General features: G+C 41.1%; 1 protein-coding gene across 1 annotated transcript in view; it reads right to left on the minus strand.

Moving 5' to 3' along the window:
- The window catches only part of HUNK (hormonally up-regulated Neu-associated kinase), an 86,943-nt gene that overhangs the window by 59,929 nt on the left and 1,106 nt on the right, over positions 1-25,908 (minus strand). The window lies entirely within an intron of this gene.

Below are 25,908 nucleotides of genomic sequence, written 5' to 3' on the forward strand. Positions count from 1 at the left end.
GGCTGCTGAAGTTGAGGAACTGATCCTCAGCAGGCACAGACAAAGCTTCCTCACACGAAGGTCAGGTGGTAGTGATATGCCTCACACAACCCTGGGTATCCCCAAGAAGTATCACAAACACTTTTGCAAATGCTTTCTCACTCGCTTGTGAAGATGGTATCTTGCCTGGAGCTCCAGAAAATATAACACAGCCTACATTACTTCCACATTAGGAGGGGGTGGTGGTAAGGTGTATGGGGGGGTGTTTGTAATTATTGTGGGTGGAATACTTTATTGTTACAAGGGTTTTTTTCTCTGCATACTAGGCCATATGTGGTGGGAACCATAGTGGCCTTCACACCATATAATAATATTAATAATGGATATAAAGAAATGCTTATTTCTATCTTGAAGAAAAAAATAGACCTAGAAATTTGTTGCTTTCTGCCTTATTCAAAAAGTGCTCTAAGCCCACTTCTTAACCAACCTAGAGAACATTGGCTTTATCATTCTATGCTATGATAAATAAATGCTTTGAATTGTTAGACTAGAATCATGAAAATTGCTTGTAATTAGATTAAATCACATCACTAGGTATAACTAGCCTCACATTAATGAAATAAGCAGATAAAAAAGGTTAAATTCATTAACTTTTTTTTGAGGGAGCGGAGGGGGAATACTATGATCTGAGAGTTTTACAACAAAAATAGACCCAAAAAAGACCTGACTACTGTTCTCACAGCCAAAATTCCCATTTAATTCAAGTTCATAAGAAACTGAAGAATTAAGCACTAAGTTTGACTTAATCAGAAATAACTACTGACCTTAAATTATCTGGATAAATTATTCACGTAGGAGGCTGACTTTAAAAAAAAAAAGTTGAATAGCTATAGTATAAAGATACAGTGAAGTGCTGCACAGGTGAAACGTATAGCCTAGGACTGTGGCAACACTCCAATAAAGGTCTGGAAGCTACATTCCTGACACATTAACGTCAAATGAAAGAAAAATCATTTCATTGTAAGATAACAACAGGGAAATCAGATCTTAACAACTTTTAAAAGCCTGCGGTGATTCACCAAGAAATCTCTACCTAATGAGATAAGAGCAATAACACAGACTAGTGTAAACTATTCAAACAGCAAACTACAAGAGTTAGTCAGCTAAGGACAAACAAATTCATTGATACAGAAAGATTATGTGCTGGTTTGTATCATACCAGCAGGAAACAACATCTGCAGAAGAAAAGATGCTGGTATTTTTCATAATTGAAAGATACAAAGTATTAACCACATGGAACATAAATCTGTTGTCTGAGGCGTATTGTGAATCATCTCTCACTCCTATCAAGTCATCCCTAATTCATTGAATATAAAGGCACATTGCTGAGCACATGTGTAACTCCCACATTCACTATATTTGCTATGGGGAGGCAGAGAAAGCCATGTGAAGGTGGGACTCCTAGACAGCAACTTGGCCATATTCTTTCACTTTTATTTAGGAATTTGGACCCTGATCCTGCACCATTAAAGTCAATTGGAGCTTTGCCACTGACTTCCGCAGGTGCTGGATCAGACCCTTGGTATGACTGCACACCACCTATTCAGACAGAATTGTAGGGTTGTTTTAAGTCCATCCCTTCATTCTGGGCCACCTTTCCCTCACATTTAAGTTCTATCAGCTCCATCCCGTCCACACTAGTTGCCCCCCTTGCATTTGGCCTATAATGTAAGAGTCTAACAGCCATGGCTGATGTAAAGCAGACAAGGGAGGCACTGGCAGCTTTGTTTCAGCACCACCCCCACACGAGTGAGAGAAAAAGAGAGAGGAATAAGGAGGACTGAGTCACCCAGCTCAGAGGAAACTACCACTACTGTTTTTTCTCTTGGCTGGGGAGAGAGTGCATCCTCCTTCCTAGCACCAAGTTACTGCAAAGGGCACCAGAGAAATACCTACATATATGGTGCTTTGCTATTAGATGCTTCCATTATTCTCCCTTGGTTTGGTTTTCCCCTGGCATAAGGCGTCCCTGCTAGCTCACTGTAAAGAACATTAGGCCAAGCAAGCCCCACGCATTTTTCCCTCCCGTCTGCACTGCAGAAGTCCAGTCCACTCTAAACAGTGACACCCCTGCAAACCCTCTGCAGCCTGCTGCCCCACCCCAGCCACAGGCTGCTAGAATGCCTTCCTGCCCAGAGGCCAGCTTCTGACCTCAGGGCATACACCTACTTCAGCAGGGAGGTCAAAGAGCACAGCACTGAGACACTCTGTAGAGGAAGTGGAAAAAGGAGATGTGGGGAAGAGAGTCAAGAGAAAAGGAGACTCAGGATGGGGAAAATGCAAATGGCACAGACTGCGGGGAAGAAGGTGGCAGGATTTATGGCTCCATGGGAAGAAGGAAAGAAGGCCCATAGGGTAAAATACACACAATCTGAGTGAACAGGCTATGTGCCGCAAAGAGGGGTTGCAGGGACAGAATCTTTCTCTCTGCCAGTAGCGGTTCTGCAGCCCCTTTTGCAGAAGCTATTACAACTCCTGGGCTGAAACAGGGGGCCCCCAATACCTACACAACCCCTACCTGGAGGGGTATGGCTAGTGCAGGAGTTCTCAAACTGGGGGTCATGACCCCTCAGAGGGTCACAAGATTTTTACATGGGGGGGCGCGGGCTGTCAGACTCCACTCCCAAGCCCTGCTTTGCCTCCAGCATTTATTATAGTGTTAAATTTTTAAAAATTGCTTTTAATTTATAAGGGGGGGGTGCACTCCTTTGTGGTTTGTGTGAAAGGGGTCACCAATACAAAAGCTTAAGAAACACTGGGCTAGTGGATGTGTGTAACTGTGACCCCAGCGGCTCCACCCTGGCACCCACCACCTGAAAGGATACTTTTAAGATGCATGTGTTAACATTTCCTAAAGATCCCCTGAAATGGGGCGAGAGTGGGACTGCTCAAACAGCCATTTGGAAGATACCTATCTAACATCTGGAATCCAGTGCAGGTCAGTGCCATTGGTCTGGGGAAGAGGCCCAAAATAAAATTTGACTTAATTTTATACAATCATGATCTTGCATCAGCAACACCTGATTACATAGCGCCTCCCGCTCTCACCTGTTTCCATGAACAGGGCAGGCCTGGCCAAAGGGCAACAAAGTCTAACCAGCATTCACTGAAGTAACACATTTCAATCACTGCCACCAGAAGAGAGAGATGGAAAGAAATGGGGGAGCACTGAGCAGATACTGCAAGCAGTGATCAGCAGAAATGAAGCCAGCAACTGATGGAGGGGAAAAAAGAAATGACCACATGGACTGTTCAGAAACCTGTGTTTAAATAAGCCTGCACACACTTAAAAAGAAATAACAGAATAAAATACACACCTACCCTGGCATCTGGGTATTTTCCTATAAAAGTTCTAGCTCTCTTGTCTCTCGTTTCTGGCTAGCCCATTCCTTTTTTTTATTGCCCCTTTTACTCTATTCTTTTTTCCTGTGTGGCTCTCCTTCCTGTGTTTCTTTCCTTTCCTTAAAGAAAAACCCCATTGGTGCAAGGGGTCAGCAAGGGTCCCCTCCCATGAGGTAGGTTGTTTTTGTTTTGATATTTTATATAGAGAACATACATGTTCCTCTTGCCCCCCCGCATCCTCATATTTTATATATTGAAGGACCAAACTCTGCTCTTGGTTAAACTAGGGAGAATATGGAATTATCCTATTCACTACAGTGGGGTTACTCCATATTTACCACAGTATAGATAAGCAGAATATGGCCCTACATATTCACTATACACCATTCCCTCCTCCCCCCTCCCCGCCATGTTGCAAACCTCAACCACCTATAAAGGAAAAGGCATGTGCCACAGATATTAGCTAAATAACAAAACAAATTTAAGGTTTCAAAATCTACTCAGGGAAGGTCTTTTCATTCTATTTTATTTATTTGCTCTCACAAACCTTAGACTGGGAGCTCTCTGAAACACTGTCTTTGTGTTGTTTGCACAGTGCCTAGCACAATGGAGCCCTGATCAGAGTCCTTAAGGTGTATCATGGCAGAAATCTTAATAAATAATAAAGCAAGAGATTAAAGTGAATCGGTAGAAACAGTAGTTCTTGACATCCCACACTTCACTTCTGGTTAAATCTTTGCCATGTAAACAAACAAATGGTTTGGGTTACTATGTGTTTTGAGATACACAGATGAGTAACAGGCCATATTTGGGTTTCAGTTTCTCAGAATTATATTGTTAGAATCACTCGCTTTCCTGAAGTTTGTTCTGTGCTGTGACACATCATATGAGTAAATTCTGCTTATTGGGATTGTGGCAATAAAATATTGTGGTGAGTGTGTATTGAGGACGGCGTGTAGTGGGAAAGGAAGGGGCCAAATTAATCCCTAGCTTAACTGGTCCTATTGAAGTCAATGGAGTTATATCAGGGACAAACTTGGCCCAAAAGTTCTTTGTCAGAAATGCTCCTCTTTGGTCATATCTAAACGCCATACAACAGTTGTTGTAAAGATAGCACTGAGTATGCCTGAAATGGAAGTGCTCTCACAGCTTCCTTTGTCTCCAGTGTATGTGTCTGGGGAGGAGAAGAGAGGCTTTTCTTTCCATCCTACCTTCTCCTTCCTCCCCACCCAATCTCCCAAAGTGTGGAATGCTTCTGGGGGAATGTCTTATCCTACAGATAGGTCTTGCATTTAGATTTGAACGCAGTCAGGCTTCCTCTGATCTCACCTAATCAGGTGTTCCACATCCAGTGCCCAGCTGCTCAAAATGCCTTGCCCCTACATCAGAGCATCTTGTCTTGGCCCAGTCTAGAGTCCAACAAAAGTGTCTTATCCTGGGCCAGTCTCACCGTTTCCTGATTGAAATCCCAGCACAGAATCTACCAGGTTGTGAGGGAAGCATGCTGCCTGGATCAGGTACTACCCTCTGACACCAACCCAAAGCCCAGCAGTTGAGCTACTACATAGTGTTGGAGATGAGGAACTTCCACGTGCTCAATGGATGTATGCCAGAAAGCCGTTCCCTCTCCCCGACTTTCTGGGTGCGCCAGCCACTATCATATCTGGCTATTGTTTGCTCCCTTCCTTTTGAATCAAACAGTGAATTGGGGGAAAATGGGAGCCAAAAAGTTGTGCTTCTGTTTTTGAAGACAAATATTTTCTGGGACAGTACAAATGCACAGAGCTAATTAGGTATTTTCCTAACTGTTTATTAACTGTTCTATGCTAGCATGAAAGCAATATAGCTCTGTTTAAACAAGGGGCTCAGTCTTATTTAGAGACAGATTTTTCTTTAAGCCAGTTCTATATAAACACCCCATGATGCTAGCAACTTGCTGCCAAAAAATTTGTATTCTTTATGCCTAAACCTCAGTCCTATTTCGATAAGTAATTCAAGTCATGGCATCTTTGAAATGTCCTGCTGGTGGGAAACCAAATGTTGGACCCCATCACAAAGTAGGATGCTAACAAAAAAATTTAAAAAAAAAAAAAAAGAAGAAGACAATCTCACTGCAGAGTTGATCTCCAAATACATACAAAATTGCTAGAAGGCATTAGTATTTTTAGCAGCTAAAGCTTTATCTGAGATGTTTTTACACTAAAAATGCCAATTCCTCTACATAACTTTCCATGACAAACCTCAAAGACTTGCTTCAGTTAAGACACGCTCTCATTCTACCTGAATAAGTACGTGGAACCTCTTATAAAACATTCCAGTGGCTAGTCAGTAACACTCTGCACTAGTATATGGAAAAAACAGGTTTGGTTGTCAGACAGGAAGGTGTAATGCACATCAATGGAAGCATATTCTACTGGCTGCAGAACACGAAATCCCTGGAGGGACTGGCCCTGAGGCTGGGGTCAGGGTGTAGTGGATAGGGTCTGAGGTGAGATGCTTAAGAGTCTCCCCTCTACCAAAAGAAAAACAGTGGCACACTTAAGCCCTGATCCTGTAAAAACTTAAGCATATGTGTAACTTTACACTTGAGTAAAAGCAGGTTTCAGAGTAGCAGCCGTGTTAGTCTCTATTCGCAAAAAGAAAAGGAGTACTAGTGGCACCTTAGAGACTAACCAATTTATTTGAGCATAAATTGGTTAGTCTCTAAGGTGCCACTAGTACTCCTTTTCTTTTTGAGTAAAAGCGCGCACGTGCATTTGCAGGCTAGGGGCCTAACAAAGTAAAGATAATTTTGAATGACTCTCCCCTTTATCCCACATACTTTATCTTATAAGTTCAAATAAGAGTCAAATCTTGCAGTCCTTTACTGAGGCAGGACTCCCACAGAATTAAAAGGAGGTATGTCTTAGTAAGGGCCAAATAAGCATTGTAGGATTTGGCCCTAAGTAATAAATATAACTTGAGAGAAGAAACTTCATGGGCTGCAGTTATGGGCTGATGTAGATGTAGCACGGCACCCCCGGATGGTTTATGAGAAGCAGAGAACTAGGTCCTCTAGATCTGAAAGTACGAACCTTTACTGACTGAGGTAAAATACGCAGCTCTATAGTGGCTGGACTTCTTAGAGGTTTGAGTCAGTTTAGAGGGAAACAAAGAGGCCCACCGTGTAAGCATAGACTATATTACAAACATTTATGTAAGTTCATCTCCATTTGTATTTTTTAAGATACACATAAAGCATGTCTTTGTGATGTATGCCCTTTTTTGCCCTGTGTATTTTCTTTGGGCTACATATTTTACATCACCTGTAGCTTTGCTTTATATTTAACACTACTTTAACTAAAAAAAAATCTGACAAATTTTCAGGATTGACTAGTGATTTTTGGGTGTCCAACTTGAGACATGTTAAAAAGGCCAGATTTTTAGACTGTAGGATGCTCAGAGCTTTCTGAAAATCAGGCCCTTTTAAGGTATCTCAGGTTGGGCACCCAAACACTGAGGCACCCAAATTGACTAGTTGTCACTTTTGAAAATGTAGGTAGGTCTCTGTTACTCAGATTTTTCTTCAGTAAAATGGCTACTGCTTTCAACAAATGAATTGGAAGCATCGAAGGATTAGAAAATGTCAGATTCATTAAGTTTTGGGTCTTTACCATTTGTTCTAGTAGACTGTTCAGGCTCTGTGGTGTCTTTAGTTACTTGTTGCTAAATGTTGTCTTTCAGATGACAGGTTCCAAGGTCTTAAAAGATAGGTGTGCAGATTCATGGATTTTTTTTTTTCAAGCAAATCCATTACTGAAATTGACTGACATTGCCACTGTTTGAACAAAAAAGAAAATCCTTTCATGTAAGCTGCCAAAATGTGAAAAGTGTACATCCAGCTGTGACTGCTCTGTTCTCAAGAGATGGAATTCAGAGTTTTGCTGTATCATAGTAAGACTTCTTGCCTCAGGGCCCCAATTCAGTAAGGTACTTAAACACATGCCTAACTTTAAGCATGTGAGTAGGCCCACTGAAATCAACAAGAATACTCATGTGCTTGAAGTCAGGCATGTACTTAAATACCCTGAGGTTTATAGCACACAATTCATACAGCATTATTAACTATTTGTGTCTGTAAATTTTAAAGTGGCATATTTTGTGAATCCCTTTACTACAATTTTCTAAGGGATTTTTCGACCATCCTGTGTAACATCATATTTTTCCTAGCAACAAGTCTCCTTAATAAATATTAGTGCTTTATGTTTTTATGCATCCTTCAAGTTATGATTTCTGAGGAAATTGCAGACAATCCTTAAAAGTATCAACAGAAAGTTAACCAACTCTTTATTCACCCTATTTACAGGTTAGCTGTTCATTTCAAGGAAAACAGAGATAAGCCAGGCCAACAGCAATCTGCAAAAGCAGACTTGTCCACAAGTATAATCACTGTCTGTTTCGCCTCCACTCTGATGGACTGACAAATATCCACGAATATGTGGATCCGATGCAGGAGCAATGAGTTGCAATATTTTGGTGTCACATAGCCAGTGTATGGCCCAGTAGACTGGAAAGCAGTATTTCGCGCTGCTACATTGTAAACCTGGGTATGAGAGGGATGATGTGACTCTCCATGGACAAGTAGGATTTCAAGAATCATGGAAGAGATCTACTCAGTCTTAGACAGAAAGAAGGTCGTTCCATTGACTTCTCAGTCTCTCCTGGTCAACCGATGAATGGGGTGGCCCTAATGGTGTCCCCAGTGACATCAGCAAATTTTCACCTCTTGGGTATCTAAGGCTATATACAAGAAGACTAGGATTAGGCAGAGATGGATGGAGGTCAAGAAGGAAGAAGGCCAGAGACAAAAATAAATGATGGCTCCATAATGATGGTAAAGACTGGACAGGAAATCCTTACCAGCCTGTCAAAACCAGCCTTAAGCCCTAGATTAGGCAAAGCAAGGAGAAAACACACACTTGAATGTCTGAAACAACATGATTTGCCTGGCAATTTAAAGTGTTCATCAAATATCACTCTCCAAATATTGAATATTTTTCAAAGAAAGATTTCTCCCCATACATAAGGTAAAGCTCACATTGCTATAATACTCTGTCACTCAGCAAGAAAACTAGTTGGAGCACAAAGTATAATCAAGTCAGAGGAAAGGAATTTTCAGGGGCTGTTACACAAATGAATGAGGAGTGATATGTGATCACCATGGCAGATGGAAAACTTGTTAAGGCAAGTGTGGTCCCTATTCTGTGTTGACCAAACTGATTGCTACACATGACTGGTCATGGGGGAAGCCAGTGTGACAACTGTTACAAAACAGAGGTCCTCTTGAACTAAACCTGGCCCTTTTAAGTTGTAAGAACAACATAAAACAGCTATGTCTAAAATACAGCAAAGCGTCGTTTATGCCTCAGTCACAAATGAACCATATCCTACACAGCTGTTTCTGATAAAGTAAAACTTGCCTTTTTAATGCTTACAATTTTGTCTGTCATAGTGAGATGGATGAGGCTCTCAAGTTACATGTAGGGAAACAAAAATGGAGAACTGATACCAGATAATAATGTTGCGTTAACAGCAACCCTCGCATGAGAGCCCCTGCTTATGAATCTTCTAATATCCACATTCATGGACTTGTAATACATTAAACTGTCCCAGTTTCACATTTCAGTGATGAAATGCATAACTAGGTATGCAGAAAAGTCAGGGTCCCTCATATAATAAATGGTTTTAATACTGATGTAGCTTTATAGTTTTTCTAGAGGAAAACTTACACTTACCAGAGCAATAAATGCTTCTGCTTTTGATGCACAGAAGGTTTAAGTCTCAGCACCATTATTTGTGTGGTGTTATAACTTGAGTGACAGAAAGTTCACAAATGTTGAGAACCAAGAGAAGTGTTTCAAGGCAGCACAATGATTCCATATTCTGTGTCTCACAGCTCCCTGGATATCACACACAGAAAACCAAATATGGAAGATTTATATTTTAAAAAAAAAGGGGGGGGGGCAGATAGCCATGAAACTTTATTTGTGTGTTACTCTTTTCTAGTCTCTTCATTTGGAAACCTTTTCCAAAGCAATAACATTTCTGATCCTATACTAAAAGAAAGAACAGCATTACATGATCGAAAACTAAAAATCATTTCTAAGGACAGGGTAAGGGAGTGAAGCATTCATAAAAAAAGGAATCTTTAGTAAGTGCAACTTCAGCTTTCTGTTTATTTTTTAGCAGGTAGTCCTCTTCACAGGCCCTGTTAACCTCTCATAGGATCTTTACTGTAGAGCTGGTCCACACAGTTTTTGTATTGTTTTAGCTATATCAGTTTAAAACAGGTCTGATTAAATTAGTACAAACCCCTAGTGTGGACACACATTTTTACTGGTGCTCATACTGAGATCAGTGATTCCAGGAAATATACCAAAATAAGCATTTTCATTCACTTTATTGGCACTTCCTGAACCAGCCAGCTAGAAGAGTCATAGGCTGTAACCCACTGCCCACCAGCAGACAATGTTGTTTCAGAAGGCATTAGGGAAAGTGTTTGAGACACACTACAGTAGTTAGGAGATGGTTCCAACTCTAACCTTTATGACCATACAACCCTCAGCCTCTTCCTGAGGTTGCTACTGATGGGAGGGATAAGAAAGCCAATGTATTTATTTACACTATTTGAAATGTTTACCCTCAAAACATTAGATTTCAGCATCTCTATCTTGTTTGTGATTTGATTTCAAAAAGTGTTCAATGGAGGTGGACAGAGGTTGTCCAATGCAGCTTTAAATAACCCTAGTACTGAATCTTCCACCACTTCCCACGGGAAACAGTTGGACAGACAAATAAATCGTGCTGTTAAGAAGTATTTTCTGAAGGCCAATGCAAGTTTTCCTTTGCTCTGTTGTATCCCTTTATTCCTACTGAAACACCCCAGACTACCCTGCATAATTCCTCTTCCACCTTGGCACTGACACGCTTCAGATAATTGTAGATATTCCCTTGAAAAACTTGGAGAAGGGTGTAATCAACATAATAACTAACAGATCATTTTTTATATTGCTGTTTATACAACATGTAACTACTCAGTTTTAGATAGACTATTACAATTCACTTGTTACAGGATGGTTTGTCACAACAGTTAAGTGGCTGCTTGACTTAGGAATTTACATCATCCCCCTAAATAAGATAAATGCTATACACTATTACCTTCCATTTTCCTGAGTTTGGGATAACCACACAACTTGCAAAGGGAAGGGGGAATATAAGTAAGTTGCTTTATGTCTTCTGAAATGTATGAAGATAAATAGAAGCATCCCATTATTCACCAGTGCAAAAGCAATCCCGGTATAACTTCAAGAGCATATATCCGGGATGAATAAGGCCCATTCTGAGACAAAGAGAGCAGGACACACTTTAATTAACAAGACATTTATATTTAACATATGCCACCAAAACCAGGCACACAGCTTTACACTTCATTAAAAATGTTAAAAATACAAAGCTTTCAAGAGCAAATACAAGGACCCAGATGTGAGAATTACACAAAAACTTACACCTGGTGTCAATTTAATCTCAACACTGGATATTACCCCCATTTGCCACCAATCACTAAAATTATGATGGTATATATGAGAAGCAAGCACTACTGACATGCACTGTTAGCGATGCCTTTAAAACTGCTGAATGTAAACTTGAAAGCAGATTATCTCAAGAGGATAAGCAACTGCCACATGTGCATCAATTCAGATCATTGCAGAACATGTGAGAGCTACAGCTGAAAAATATTAAAACAAGCTTCCTGGAAGACAGATTGGAATAGTGAGCAGCCTCTCTGACTATTAAAGACCATTTTACTTACTCCAAACATGAAACATAGAACAATAGGGGGTTAGAAGGAAGAGTTCAGCTTTGTAATAGGCTCCTGTTGAAACTAGTTATTTTCCAGATGAATCCATTGCGAGCAGTTGATTACATAAGAAATAATGAACAGGTGATTGAACATCAGCAGCCTGGTGTTTATCCTGCCTTATGTTAAAATCCTTAAATGCTCCATAACATGCGTTACGCCACACTGTGTTGACAAAGTGCCAAATCCTACAGTCCTCATTCAAGCAAAACTCCTACTGAAGTTACTGTAACCTTGACTTAAAATCCTTCCAATTATATTCTAAATAAAATTATTTGATAAAGTATTTCACATTTACATAAGCATTTGTTCAATAATTTAAATAAAAATTACATACAAGAAAACTACATTAAAAGAACATTATTACAACTGAAAAGTCAAGCACTCAAAACCTAAGCAGAATTAAAATTATTGGTGAACATTAATTTGGCCCCCTTGTACATCTGTGTTATTATACGATCTTAAATTATACGATCACCTAGAATTTGTTCCACAGGACCTCTGCTTCATTCCATGCGCAGAATGGCCAGTCCTCACTTAAAGAGCAGCTCTTCAATATTTTGTTTTAGCCTAAAAGTTTAATGTATACGTGGCCCAACACCACAAATCTTGCTCTGACAAAAGAATTATTAATTTCCTCATGGGTTTTTCGGTGGTGCTCATCACTGCAGTATCTGAGTGCTTCACAAACATTTATGTCAGGTATGTGATTTTTCCCATCCCCTGCCAAATTCCAAGTTCTTGCTCCAAAGAATGGGGGCTCTAGAGCTTTTCAAAGAAAAGGTCACCATAATTTACTAATATGGGTCTGGAAAGCTGCTGGGAATACCCAGAGCTGTGAGACTCTGTGCTACCCCTCTCAGCCTCAGTAAGTGGGAGCTTTGTGGCACCTAAGCTATGTGACAACTGCCTGACACACCAGCTTGTCTGCCTTGCCAACAAACTCTTCAGGGCTCTCCCAGCCCAAACCTTGCCCAGTATATAACCATTAGTGAACTCCAGCCCCCGAGCTCCTCAGAGATGTCTCTCAGCAGTGCACAGCCCTTACCATGGTGCAATAACAAAAGCGATTAAGTTTGCTGCTCCTTTAAAGACATAAATAATGACTTGTTGCCTTGACTGGAATTAACAATCACTTCCATACAATCAAAGCACTGGGTTGGTCTAGATAAAAAGTAAAAAGGTTATTTAATTAAAGAGAGATTGGTTTTAAGGAAATTCAAATATACAGGATAAAGATAGAAGGGGTTAGAAAAAAACAGTAGCTCTAATGGCTAAGAGCTAACTTAACAAGCTACATTCTTTATTCAAGCTGGTTTCCTCAGCAGTCTTCCTTTTCCAGCAATGGCTGATTAGCTTTTGATCAGGAGCCCCACAGGGATTCCCAAGGCACTAGTTTTCCATGTCTCCTCAGGTGAAGGATAACTTAGGGGAGGGTCACTCCCTCTCTTTTTATAGTCCCATAAACCTTTGAAATACATTCTTCTGAAATGTATCCCCAGATAAAGTTCCTTTCCCTGTATGGGTGTGGATGCCATGCTGTCTGATATATATTCCATGCTGTGTTCTCCCCCGCTGGTGAGCAGGGGTACATGAAGCCAGTCAGGCCAACTGATACTTACTACCAGAGACCAGAGAGGCAGTTGCCTCCTGATACACGGATGCTTTTAGGGTCACAATGGGGAAAATAACATTTTTTCCTATCCCTGTTCTCAGAAACATCTGAATCATTTTGGCTGAAACTTCCTCTCAAAATATCATCCTCAGGCAGACACCCAGAACGGAAAAATTTCATCCCGAATGGTTAAAATAGCAATCCCCAAACTTTTGAGGGTCATTTTCCCCCTTACTTCTGTCCATGCCCCTCCCCTGCCCACCCAGAGCCAGGAGCAAGGGTCATGGCTCTGGGCGGGGGGAGATGCTGGCCCTGGTCTCACTCCCCTGGACATTCCTCCATGGCCCCTGCCTGCCCAGAGCCAGGAGCAGGGTCATGGCTCTGGGCGGGGGGAGATGCTGGCCCTGGTCTCACTCCCCTGGACATTCCTCCATGCCCCCCCCCGGGGGGGGCGTGCCCCATACTTTGGGGACCTCTGGGTTAAAGTCTGGCAAAGTTCTACACAACTGAAAACAGCATCTCATAATGGAAAGCATTAGGGAAACGTAATATTAGGTAGCATTACCAGCTCTAGCTACAATAAAGAATTAACCTGTCATGAACTGTTCCTTAGCAGCCCCACACCTTATTTTAGGTACTTCTTCTGTCTTTGTTATACTCCACTTAGGTTCTGATCCTGCAAACACACAATTGCTTAGTTTTACTCATGTGATAAGTTAACGGGACCACAAGGTACATAAAGTTGAGCACATGAATTCTTACACAATCAAGGCTTTAATTAAATGGTAAAGTCCTCAGGATAAAGAAATTTCTTTAATTACTATGTAAAACATCATGTACACCTATGGGGCTATATACACTGAACATTGTATATTTCCATTTATGAGATGGGGGAATTAAGTTTTGCTGCTTTAACTTAAGCTTTTACAAAAGAAAAGGAAAGATTTCTCACAAGTGGTAGCTTTTAATGGAAAAAAGAGTTCCTGGAAGAAGGTCACTGTACCAATTTTACAGTAAGTATTTTTCAAAACAAGCTCTTCTACATCTATAAAATTTTAAAAATGTGAGAACCCACTGACAAATAAAGCCACTAATTGAATGTTCATGGTGAGAAACAGAATGCATCTAGAAAACTAACATTATACACGCAGCACTGTGGGGAAAAAGGCAAAAGAATAAGCCAAATTTCTAACTAAGGATCTGTGCCCTAATGCCATGAGTCACTAAAAGCAATGAGTCTTGCCAACTCTCACAATTTTCAGGCACACAATATCTGGGGGTTTTCTTAAAGCCCTGCCTCCAGGAGTCATGTGATTATATGTGTTCCTCAGTTTCATTTTTAAAAAGTAAGTTTCTAGCCAGAATGGTTGAGGAGAAAAGCTTGAAAACGTGACCTGAGTGCATCCTAAATGCTCCGAAACCAGAAGGCAAAGAAAAAGAACCCAAACCATATTTTAAAAAGCTCATGGTTTTAAAGCTAATCTCATGACTTGGGGGGGTGGGGAGTCTGACTCTTTACTTTTGAACACTTGGGGTTGGCAATGACTCATTTGGGTGCACAGCACCTTGCTTGAAGCACTCAACACCTGTAAGAACCAAGCCCTAAATTTCTAAAAGATGGCAACAATGACTGGGGAGACGGTACAACTAGGAGATGCACTGACTCAGCACAGCTTCTGCTGGCAATACTCGTAGAGTCTTGGCCATCAATGAAAGCTCCCCTCCTTTGGACGGAATTCCAAGACGTTGCAAGTAGTCAAAGAGTGACTCCACAACCACCCCTGCCTCTTTGAATTTCTCCTGCAGTGCAAGTGATCACATCCAGTGGGTCTGACCCAGCATGTTTAAAACTGAACCAAAAGTATTGATCTCTGAAGGACACTTGTAGTACAGAACAAACAGGTTAACAATCTAAATGTATAATATTTGTAGTATTTGACACAGAGTCACAATCTTTCGCTGGTGTAAACTGGTACAGCTCCATTGATGTCAATGGAGTTGTGCCAACTCACAGTAGCAGAGAATCTGACACAATGTATTTGCAGGTTTTGACATGTATGGTCTTCAACACAGAGGCAATGGTTTTGAGTATAATCTTACATTCTCCAAGACAGAGATACTACTGTATCAGAACATGAGTGTGCACACTTTCCTTAGAAAGCTAGAGACCACAGGCCAGATTTCCCATTGCTTCCTGTTCTTGTGCATAGGACAGCAACATGCATCTCCCATATTCTGACATCAGTCCCCAGTGCAATTTTACACCAGCCTGCAACAGCTGGGGTCCAGGATGTTTTGGCCAGGCCCATTCCCTCCACTGGCACACTCCCTAGATCATTTAAAAAGAAAATTGGTTCATACTTTTTTTTAGCATAACTTGCTGTTCTTTGGAATCTCATTACAAAGATGATTTTTTTAAACTGATATTTTAAGCAAGACCTGGGTGTTGTCAATTTAAAGATTTTAAAGGCCAGAATGAACCATTAGATCATTTAATCTGACCTCCTATATAAACACAGAGCACAGAATTTCACACATTTATCCCTGTATTGAGCCCAATAACTTGTGCTGGATTAAAGCATTTCTTCCAGAAAGGCATCCAGTGGAGACTTGAAGATTTAAAGACTTCAAGAGATGGAGGATGCACCACATCCCTTAGTAGTTTGTTACAATGGTTAATCACCCTCACTGTTAAAATTTCTAATTTGAATTTTTCTGGCTTGAACTTCCAGCTATTGGTTCTTGTTATCTGTTTCTCTGGTGATGATCTGACATTTAATACAGGTCTATGCTACAATGTTTTGTCAGCATAGTCATGTTGGTCGGGGTGTGAAAAAACCCACGTTAGCATGGTTCTTGTAATGGGAAATTATGCCTCACCAACCTCTTAGAATTCTTTGAGGAGGTCAACAAATATGTGGACAAGGATGATCCAGTTCAGTTAGTGTACTTGGACTTTCAGAAAACTTTTGATAAGTTCCCTCACCAAAGGCCCTTAAGCAAAGTAAGCTGTCATGGAATAAGAGGGAAGGTTCTCTTGGATCAGTAACTGGTTAAAAGATAGGAAACAAAGATAGGAATAAATGGTCAGTTTTCAGAGCAGAGAGGTGTAAACAGTAGGGTACCCCAAAGATCTGTACCAGGACCTGTACTGCACAACATATTCATAAATGAAAAAGGGGGTGAACAGTGAACTGGCAAAATCTGCAGATGATACAAAATTACTCAAGATAATTAAGTCCAAAGCTGACTGACAAGAGTTACAAAGGGATCTCGCAAAACTGGGTACGAAAATGCAGATAAAATTCAATGTTGGTAAGTACAAAGTAATGCATATTGGAAAACATAATCCCAAATCTAGATACAAAATGTTGGTCTAAATTAGCTGTTACCGCTCAAGAAAGAGATCTTGGGGTCATCATGTATTGTTCTCTGAAATCACCTGCTCAATATGCAGCGGCAATCAAAAAAGCTAACAGAACATTAGGAACCATCAGGAAAGGGATAGATCAGGGATCGGCAATGTTTGGCACGCAGCCCGCCAGGGTAAACCCCCTGTCAGGCTGGGACAGTTTGTTTACCTGCTGCATCCGCAGGTTTGGCCGATCGCAGCTCCCACTGGCTGCAGTTCGCCGTTACAGGCCAAAGGGGGCTGTGGGAAGTAATGTTATAGGTTATGAGGCTGAAAATGTGTCCTCATGGCTTAAAACAAGCCCAGGAAAAAACTCTACAAGAGCAGAGGGGCAGTTCATGCCTCATCAGGGCATGTATGGGACAAACCCAGCCCAGCCTTACAGGAACAAAGGATGCTGGCCTAGGCAGCAACAAAGGATCTGTTGGACTCTTGAGAGATTCACCCCCCTTTCCTTGGTCAGTCAAGGACTACAATGAGATAATGTTCACCTGACCCTGAAGCGGGGAGGCAAAGCCAAGAGGGAAGAAAGAACACGATAAAGGGAGAGATGTTTGCCATGCTCTTCCTTTCTCTTCCACCTCTATCTACAGACATCACCACCAAGCAACTGAAGCGCTGATCAAAGGGGAGAGCCCGGCTGAAGGGTAACCAGCCAGCCTCTGGTGAGAAGCATCTAGGTTTGTAAGGGCACTGAAAGTGTTAAGATCAGCTTAGAATGCGTTTTGCTTTTATTTCATTTCACCAAATCCGACTTGTTGTGCTTTGACTTATAATCACTTAAAATCTATCTTTTTGTAGTTAATAAATGTGTGTGTTTATTCTACCAGAAGCAGTGTGTTTGGTTTGAAACATGTCAGACTCCCCTTGGGATAACAAGCCTGGTACATATCAATTTCTTTGTTAAACTGATGAACTCATATAAACTTACAGCGTCCAGCAGGCATAACTGGACACTGCAAGACGGAGGTTCCTAGGGTTGTGTCTGAGGCAGGAGATATTGGCTAGTGTCATTTGGTTGCACAATCCAAGGAGCAGCTTATACACTAGAGGCTGTGCGTGAAAAGTCCAGGAGTAGGTGTTCTCACAGAAGAGCAGGGTAAGGCTGGTTTCCAAAGTCAAGGATTAGAGTGACCTAGCAGATCACCAGTCCAGATAACACCAGGGGAACATCACAGTGGCACAGTGAGCAGGGTGTACGTGTGGCTTGTTACTCCAAATGAAGTTCACACTTTAAGCACTGATATTTGTGATTTTAAGTGAGTCTTAAGTGCAATGGCTAAAAACAGTCAGGAAGAGGTCAAAGTTTTGTTATTTTCTGTTTGTTTATTTCGGGTGAGGGAAATAAGCACAAGAAAGCAGAAAAACGACTACCAGTGAGGCAGCTACAAAACTAGAGCTGGCCAGACTGGAAGCTGCAGAGAAGGAAAAGGATAGCAAGTTTCAAATGTGGCAGGCAGAAATGAGGCTCAAAGAAGCAGCTGCGGCCAGGGAAACTATGGAGGCGGAGGCAGCCAGAGAGGAGGCTACATACAGAAGGGCCATGGAAGAAAAAGAGAGTGAGCGGGAAGAAAGAGAGAGAGAGAGCGCGCGCGTGAAAACACCAACTGGACATGCTAGAGTTGCAGAACCAGAACCCCCCCAATTGCAACAACTCCCATCACTCCAAAAATCAGAACACTTATGTCCTGCATACAGTGAGGAGGACGATATTGCTGAATATCTGACTACCTTCGAAAGGCAGTGCGTAATATATGAAATCCCTGATGATAAGAGTTCCTACCCTGCTCGCTGCACTACTGTGACGTTCTCCTGGTGTTATCTGGACTGCTGATCTGCTATGTCACTCCAATCCTTGACTCTGGGAGCCAGCCTTACCCTGCTCTGCTGTGAGAACCCCCACTCCTGAACTGTTCACGCACAGACTAAATATAAGGGAGTAGTTCTTCACACAATCCAGTCAACCTGTGGAAATAATTGCCAGGAGATATTGTGAAGGCCAAAACTATAAGTGGGTTCAAAAAATATAAGTTCCTGGAGGATAGGTCCATCAATGGATATTAGCCATGATGGTCAGGGATGCAACTCCATGCTCTGGATGTCCCTAAACCTCTGACTACTAGAAGCATGGAGTGGACAACAGCAGATGGATCACTCAATAATTGCCCTTTCCTGTTCATTCCCTCTGACACATCTGACATTGGTCACTGTCGGACAACAGGATACTGGGTCAGATGTACGACTGATCAGACCCAGTATGGTCATTCTTATGTCTGTCTCACCCAGAAAAAGACTGGCTGCAATCTACAGCCTCTTCAAGTGTTTGCATATGGAACAGTAGGGTGGTGTTGGGATATGTAGGTGATACGAGAGAGATAGAGACTTACCCTCTTATATACTGAATCTCCCAACATCCTTCGGTTTCAGAGTAGCAGCTGTGTTAGTATCCACACACACTTAAATGTAAATGGATGTTAATATAGCAGCCTATGTCTTTTCAGTCACAGTAAATTCTTGGCACATGATTGCCTTGGCTGCTCTAGAACAGACAGTGTAACTGCCTCTCTGAGTGAGCCTCATTTAGACTCTATGGAAGCCAAATAGCACTTCTATGACTCAACACCTGCTGAGAAAATCTAGAGCCGTACTATTCCCTATACGCCTATTTCAATCATTCATAAGCACTTCAAAAGGTAAAGCAGGCCATGAAGTTCAAAAGAGAACGTGCCTGCTACAGTAGCATGTAATTTTGTAATCTGTATGCAGAGCAATCTGTCATTGACAGATGACAGATTCTACAGGACATACTATGCAGGTGCTTTTTACAAATACTTGCTTCATTCACGGAGTACCTGCTGAGGGTTAATAGGAGTTTCCAGCTCTCTACAGAGTGCTTGTTCTTCCCACGTATCCCACCCCTGCGTTTCCAGGATTCTAAAATACACAAGTTAGCATTTGTTTGCTACAAAAATGTATTCTGAAAACAGAACTTCCCGTGAAAAGGCCACCTCTAATATTAGTCATTTTACCTCTATGGCAGAACCTAGAAAACTATATTTTTAGTAGCTACTTCCCACTGGGTAATCAGCATTGTCATGGAAAACACTTGATTACCAGGACCTAAAAATGCACCTTTTTAAGATCAACAATATCTCTAAAGAAACCAATAAATAGGTTTTTCAGTGGGTTAGGAATCAAGCAACTCAATTTCTGCAACTACTTCTGTAGTGCCTAGATCTATCCCAGAATGAAATTAAATGTAATTTCAGCTCAAGTTCCTTTATATAACCTTCAGCACTAAAACATTCTCTAGCCCTAATATATTGTCATTCTGTGATATGACACAGAGGCTTTCATATATTTTATTAGAGTACATAATAGATCATCCAGCCTCCTCAATCTACTGAAAGTACAAACAGTCTCACTCAATTATATTCAAAGGGACATAGCCTTTTCTGTCTGCATTAATGCCATAAGGAATAATATCTTGTGAAATCTATTTCTGGCAAATTTTCATTGCTCAGTGGCTGGCCATTCTGAGTCTAAAGACACTGAGTTTGAGACTACCTCAGAAAATACCATGAGTGAGTCTCCTATCATTCATTGAACGACAATAGAGCTAACTCAACAAGGATTTCATCATCACAATTTAAGAATAAATCTAAATTAGCACGCTACCAAAAGAGAGACTGCTTCCTTAGAAGTAGCAAGAAAGATTGTCAGAACTGAGGAATCTTACAAATCAATCCTTTCCCAAAAAATTTTCAGATTGTAGGCTGTGATATTTTCATCTAAACAGCAATGGGAAAAAAATAATCTGTTCAGTATTCTCCTGTGCTCAGCTTAAATGCATTTACTTGCATTAAGCATAACCACTCCTTTTTCAAGACCAGAAAGTAATCACATGCCTGTTATTATGGAAACCTTAAACCACAAAAAGAACAGTAAAAGGTTTGACCTAAAACCCTCAAAAAGTAAAGACATTCATAGCTAAAGCTGTAAAATTTAACCTTAATTCACCCTGTTGTGCCTAGGCATTTGCAAGAAGTACAGGACCAAATCCAGGTTATTTTACTCACAAGTGTAGTCCCATTAGTTTCAGCAAGACTACTCTAGGGAGTAGGGTAACCAGACAGCCTGTGATATTTTATTACTTTGGGCCAAATCCTGAAGGTCCCTGCAACACCTACCGATGATGGGGTGAAGTAACCGCAGAGTTTTGGCATTTACTTTGTATTGCCTTGATCTTGTGCTATAACACAATTGCATCTGAACCTAGTTGGGGCCTCATTAATTCAAAAATGTAATGCCTAAGTACATACATTTATGAAACAATAATATGTATTAACTCCTCCAGAGCTATTGGGTCTCCTGCATCGTGCCTCTTTGGGTACCTTAATTTACTTGGAATTTGAAAGACTGTAATAGGCTCAGGTTGTGCCAATGCAGCCACCAAATATTAGCACTAAGCGTTCACATTTTTATGGCATTTTTATTGAAATTAAGTCAGTGCCCTTGCTCAATAACTGCTTTAAAAAACAAAATCGACTGTCAATTTATTTTTCCTTTTTCTAAAATATATTAAGGGCACTAATCAGCATCATGGAATCATAGGCCTGAAAAATGTCAGTTTAGAAAAATACAGCAACTACCATGATCCTGCAAACTGTTCCACATGAGAAGACCTTTATTCCAGCAGGAGCCTCTCTGAAGTCAGTGGGACTCCATCTACAGGCACACATGTCTGCCCACACAGATCAGCTTACAGCTTTGAGCCCTAAATTATTTCTTTTTTAAATCTACATGGGCTAAAAGGTTTTACACAATGGTCTTCTGGCCGAGTGAGAGGGCTGTGCACTGCCAGGTAGAATATCTGGATATTAGTCCAGACTCCAGACCCAGCTCAACATTCCCTCTTAACTGTACAATGAGACAAGTAAGATGTCACACCTAGTGAACATTTCTTGCTAAGCAATCAGAAATGCAATTTGGAGGGGCAAGGGGAAATCAATAAAGTAACTGTCATATAGAGGCTGGTCATATGTGCCTTAAAATAGAGCTCCTATTAACTTCAATGTGGCTTTGGCTGTCTGATCTGTGTAAGGAGTGCAGTATTGAACCCTTAGTCGTTTAGGGCAAGATTCTGGTACCCTTATGTTGAGTAGTATATTGCTCCTCAATTTGCCCCACTGCAGTCACTGAGAATTCTCAAGGAACTACTCAATATAGGGCTGGTAGATTCCAGCCCTAAAAAATTAAGGCTTGATGAATGAATAAATTAATCTGCCTCTTAATATATTACCAGGCACGTGGGGAAGGACATTGACATAGCAACAAACTACTTAAGTAAAACTTCCCTTTTTACTAACCCATCTCCTGTGCACTGGTGTCATTCCCTTCCCACTTTTATTTCTCCTCCCCAAGTGATACTCTCTTCCAATCTCATTCATGGAGGTGCTTGCTCTAATCTCCTCCCCAAAACCCCACACACCAAGCAAAGGAGTCCAGGAAAGCAGATGTTTGTCTCTCCCACCTCATGCTGCAGGCTGGGCACTGTGTAAGCTGGCTGGAGGCTACATCAGAAGTTCAGTAGAGGAGTATGAACAGGAGAGCTGCGTGTTCATCAGCTCCATATAGGGGCTGAAGTTCAGGTCTGGGGTCATGTGTGCACCTGAAAGGGAACAGTGTTGCGGCTCTTTGTTCCCAGGGCAAACAGTAGATATGAGAAAACTGATCTGGCTAAAGTTCAACCTTTTGGGGGTTCAGAGAAGTTCAAGTAACTATCATTTTTATTATTTCCATACACTCCTGCTCTTCCTTAGTTTCAGCCAGAAATAAAAAGTGGAAATGCTAAATATCACAGGAATTTTCCCTGTACTTCCAACTCCAGTATTCCAAAATGTACTCCAATTCTCATCAAAACATTCCAATTACTCAGGCAAAGAGGTTCGCGTCAGTTTTGGATAATAACTTTAGAGGCTTACTTGACACAAGCCAGCCAGGGCTTAGAATGCCAGGGAGGTGGAATGCTCAGCCTCTAAAGAAAGATGGATGTCTTGAACACTCAACACCAATGCTTCTGTCCAATCTGAGGGCAACACTGACAGGCTCAGAAGAAAGTCACATCTAGTTCTCCACTGTATGAAAGATGCTGATCCCAGAAAACAACTTGGGGACTCAAGGTTGGGGGCCCTGACAGGTGTAAAGCAACTTGCCTGTCCACAAATAAGGACACTAGCCCACATAACTGAAAAAGCTGTTTCTCCAACACTTTTCACTGTTTGTTTCTTTTGTTATAATTGCTGTTATTCAAGACAATAAAGAAACTGTGGGTCTGGAAACTGAGACAGCGTGGCCAATGGTGGGTCTTTTTCTTTTTTTTGTTAACAGACTAAAGTAAATATAGCAATCCAAAAAAGGGAAGTGGGAAGGGCATGCATGTGTAGGTGTCTTACATCTAATCCTCTGGTTGATAAATTTGTTACTGAGGAGAAGCATGAGGTTGGTAACAGAAGAGAGCAGGGAAGGAATTTTTTTGCACTCCTATAATATCATAATCACTAACCCTATTATTGTTCCCATGGTGAGTTTCAGGGCAAGTCTCATGTTAAATTTCAGCCCATAACAAATTTCTTTTACAACTGGAGTTAAAAACTTGAGCACAGGAATTTATAATGGAAATTATGACAATCTTAATGATAGCTGCATTTACAGTGCCACTAAAATTAGAGTACATTATACTCTTGTCATTTGCTTACCGTGATCTAACTGGTTAAAATAAGCTGTCAAACCCACTCTGAACAACTGTAGAGAAAACCCTTTTTAGGATTTTTTAATCCATTTTATTATTGTTTGTATTTGTTTTCATTACAGTAGCACTAAGAGGCACCAATGCAGGTTGGGGCCCCATTGCATGAAGCACCATACACAGTAAAACAGCCATTGCCCCAAAAGAGTATACAGTCTCAATAGACAGTCGAAGGCTAGGAAGTGAAAAAGAGGCTTACTGAGATGAAGTGACTTGCCCACAACCCCCAGTAGCAATGCTGGGACTAAAACCCAAGACTCCTGAAACTCCATGTAGTATGTTAGCCACTAATTCTCAACCCATTTACCAGTATGGGCCGCATATGCAGCTCTCTGTGTATTATGGGGGCCACATCCACACAATGTATATTATACCTGTATGGCCCTGAGGATGTCACATGGGTCGCAGCTGTGTGCTGATTGGGCCATGGGTTGAGAACCACTGCATTAGACCACTGTGTCTCCAAAGTAAGCCTCCATTTTTGTTACTTAACTATATTTCTACAGGCTGCTTGTAAAAATTAAAAAGATTTTAAAAGGCTTATGTGAAAACCTTCCTTCGAAAGACGTTTCAGGTCGGTGTGGGACACCAACAGTCATTTTTTCATCACTTGTTGCACATAACTAGAAAGGCCAGATTATATCAAAATTAATAGTTTTGCATTAGCTGGAAGGTGCTCCTTTTTGGGGTGTTTGCCGCCATATCCATTTTATCAGGACACATTTTATGCAATAGCCCAATACACCTATGATGAATAATTCCTTTGGCTTCATGGAGTTACGTCAGGAATAAATTCAGCTCAATAAGTCCAATGAGGGTTATCACAAAGTGTCCTGCATTAGACAAGTCTGGGTGTTCTCCATTGACAAACTGGCGAGAAAAAGGCAGAGACTTATGGGCTCAGAAAAGGGCAGACTAATTGTATTGCACTTTGTCAACAAGCTAGTTTTTCTCCAATGCTCCTAGTACTGACAAACCAAGTAGTTACGTTCTTAATAATATTAGTGACCTCATGTTTGATCGCTGTAGGATCTGGAATTGGAAAAAGTACAAAGAAAGGCAACAAAAATTATTCAGTGTATGCAAGTGCTTCCATATGAGGAAAAATTCAAAAGACTGGGACCATTCAGCATGAAAAAGAGATGAATAAGGGGGGATATGATAGAGGTCAATAAAATCATGTATGGTGTGAAGAAAATGAATAAGGAAGTTTACCCCTTCCCATAACATAAGAACCAGCGTTCACCCAATGAAATTAGTAGGCAACAGCTTTAAAAACAAACAAAAGGAAGTACTTTTTCACACAACACACAGTCAACCTGTGGAACTAATTGCCAGAGAATGTTATGAAGGCCAAAAGTATAACTGGGTTCAAAAAATAATTAGGTAAGTTCCTAGAGTATAGGTCCACCAATGGCTATTAGCTAAGACAGCCAGGGACCCAACCGCCGTGCTCTGGGTATTCCTAAACCTTGGACTGCCAAAAGCTGGGACTGGATGAGAGGACTGGATGGCTCAGTAATTTCCCTGTTCTATTCATTCCCTCTGAAGCATGACACCAGCCACTGTCAGAAGACAGAATACTGAGCTACGTGGACGATTGGTCAGACCCAGCAAGGCCATTCTTATATTCTTATGCTAAAAGATTCTGTATAAGATAGTAATAAACAAACAAAAGTGAGTCTCCATGAGATGACTTCATCTCTTACTAATGTCCTCTAAAAACTAAACTGCTACACCTTCCAGTGTGTGACAATGTCAACAACTTCTAATCATAAATACAGTCCACCCAAAAAACCCTAGCTCTCATTTCAATAAGCAAATAGTATCTGTCTTGCTTGCAGACACACGAAATTACACAGAGCGGCCAATATTGCAACAGTTTAAGAGGCTGTGTTCTTTACCACAATGTTTAAAGCATATTTATAACTAAAAGCAAAAGGGGAAGATAGAGAATTGAATAATCTATATTGTATTATAGTGATTAAGACATTAAAAAAACCCAAAATCTATAATTATCAAAGATCTTAGTTTATTGACAAACTGAAAATACTATTTTTGTGTTGAATGTTTAGAGAGTCAAACTAGTCACAAAGTTCAGTATACTATAAATTCAGATATTTTCTTTTCACTGTCATATAGAACCACATTTATTTTTTCTTAGGCATAAAATGCTATCTATCAATGGAAGTGACCCCTCAGAGGTTTTGCACCTCTGGGTGCTGGATTAATAGCCCTCCTGCAGACACAAGTACCCATCTATCTACATAGTAGAGCACAGGCATAATGCCCAGCCAATGAGCCTCAATCCAGATAGAGAGACTGCCTCTAGCAAAAAGGACAGTTTAATCAATTGCTGTCCTTTCAATCACAGGTAACTTCAGTCCTAGTGGGAGCATCTCTCTGCTCAGATTGCCAGCAGTTATACCAATTGGGATGTGGGGAGGGAGTGGCGTGGCAGACCCTTATCTGCTCCCTGCAGAACTGGGAATACCAAATTCATTTCACATACCGCAACCAAATCCCAGGAACAAATACAATCTGCAAGAGAACTGTCCACAAACATGCAAGCAACAAGGAGAGGGGGAAGTTGCCTCAGTTCGCCCTTAAATAAGTGGAGTTGACCCAAAACTCAAATGGAAAAGTGCATTCTCCTTGTGAGCGGCTAGCAGGAGAGCTGCTCTCCAAGTGTGGAGGGAAGCTGCCCATGGGCGAGGTGGAGGGGGGAGTGAGGGGAGGAGAATTTAAACACAAATACAGTAACACTGCGGTATCACAACTGTAAATGGAAGCCT

The sequence above is a fragment of the Lepidochelys kempii genome, chromosome 1 (assembly GCF_965140285.1).
Source record: "Lepidochelys kempii isolate rLepKem1 chromosome 1, rLepKem1.hap1, whole genome shotgun sequence".
NCBI lineage: Eukaryota > Metazoa > Chordata > Testudines > Cheloniidae > Lepidochelys > Lepidochelys kempii.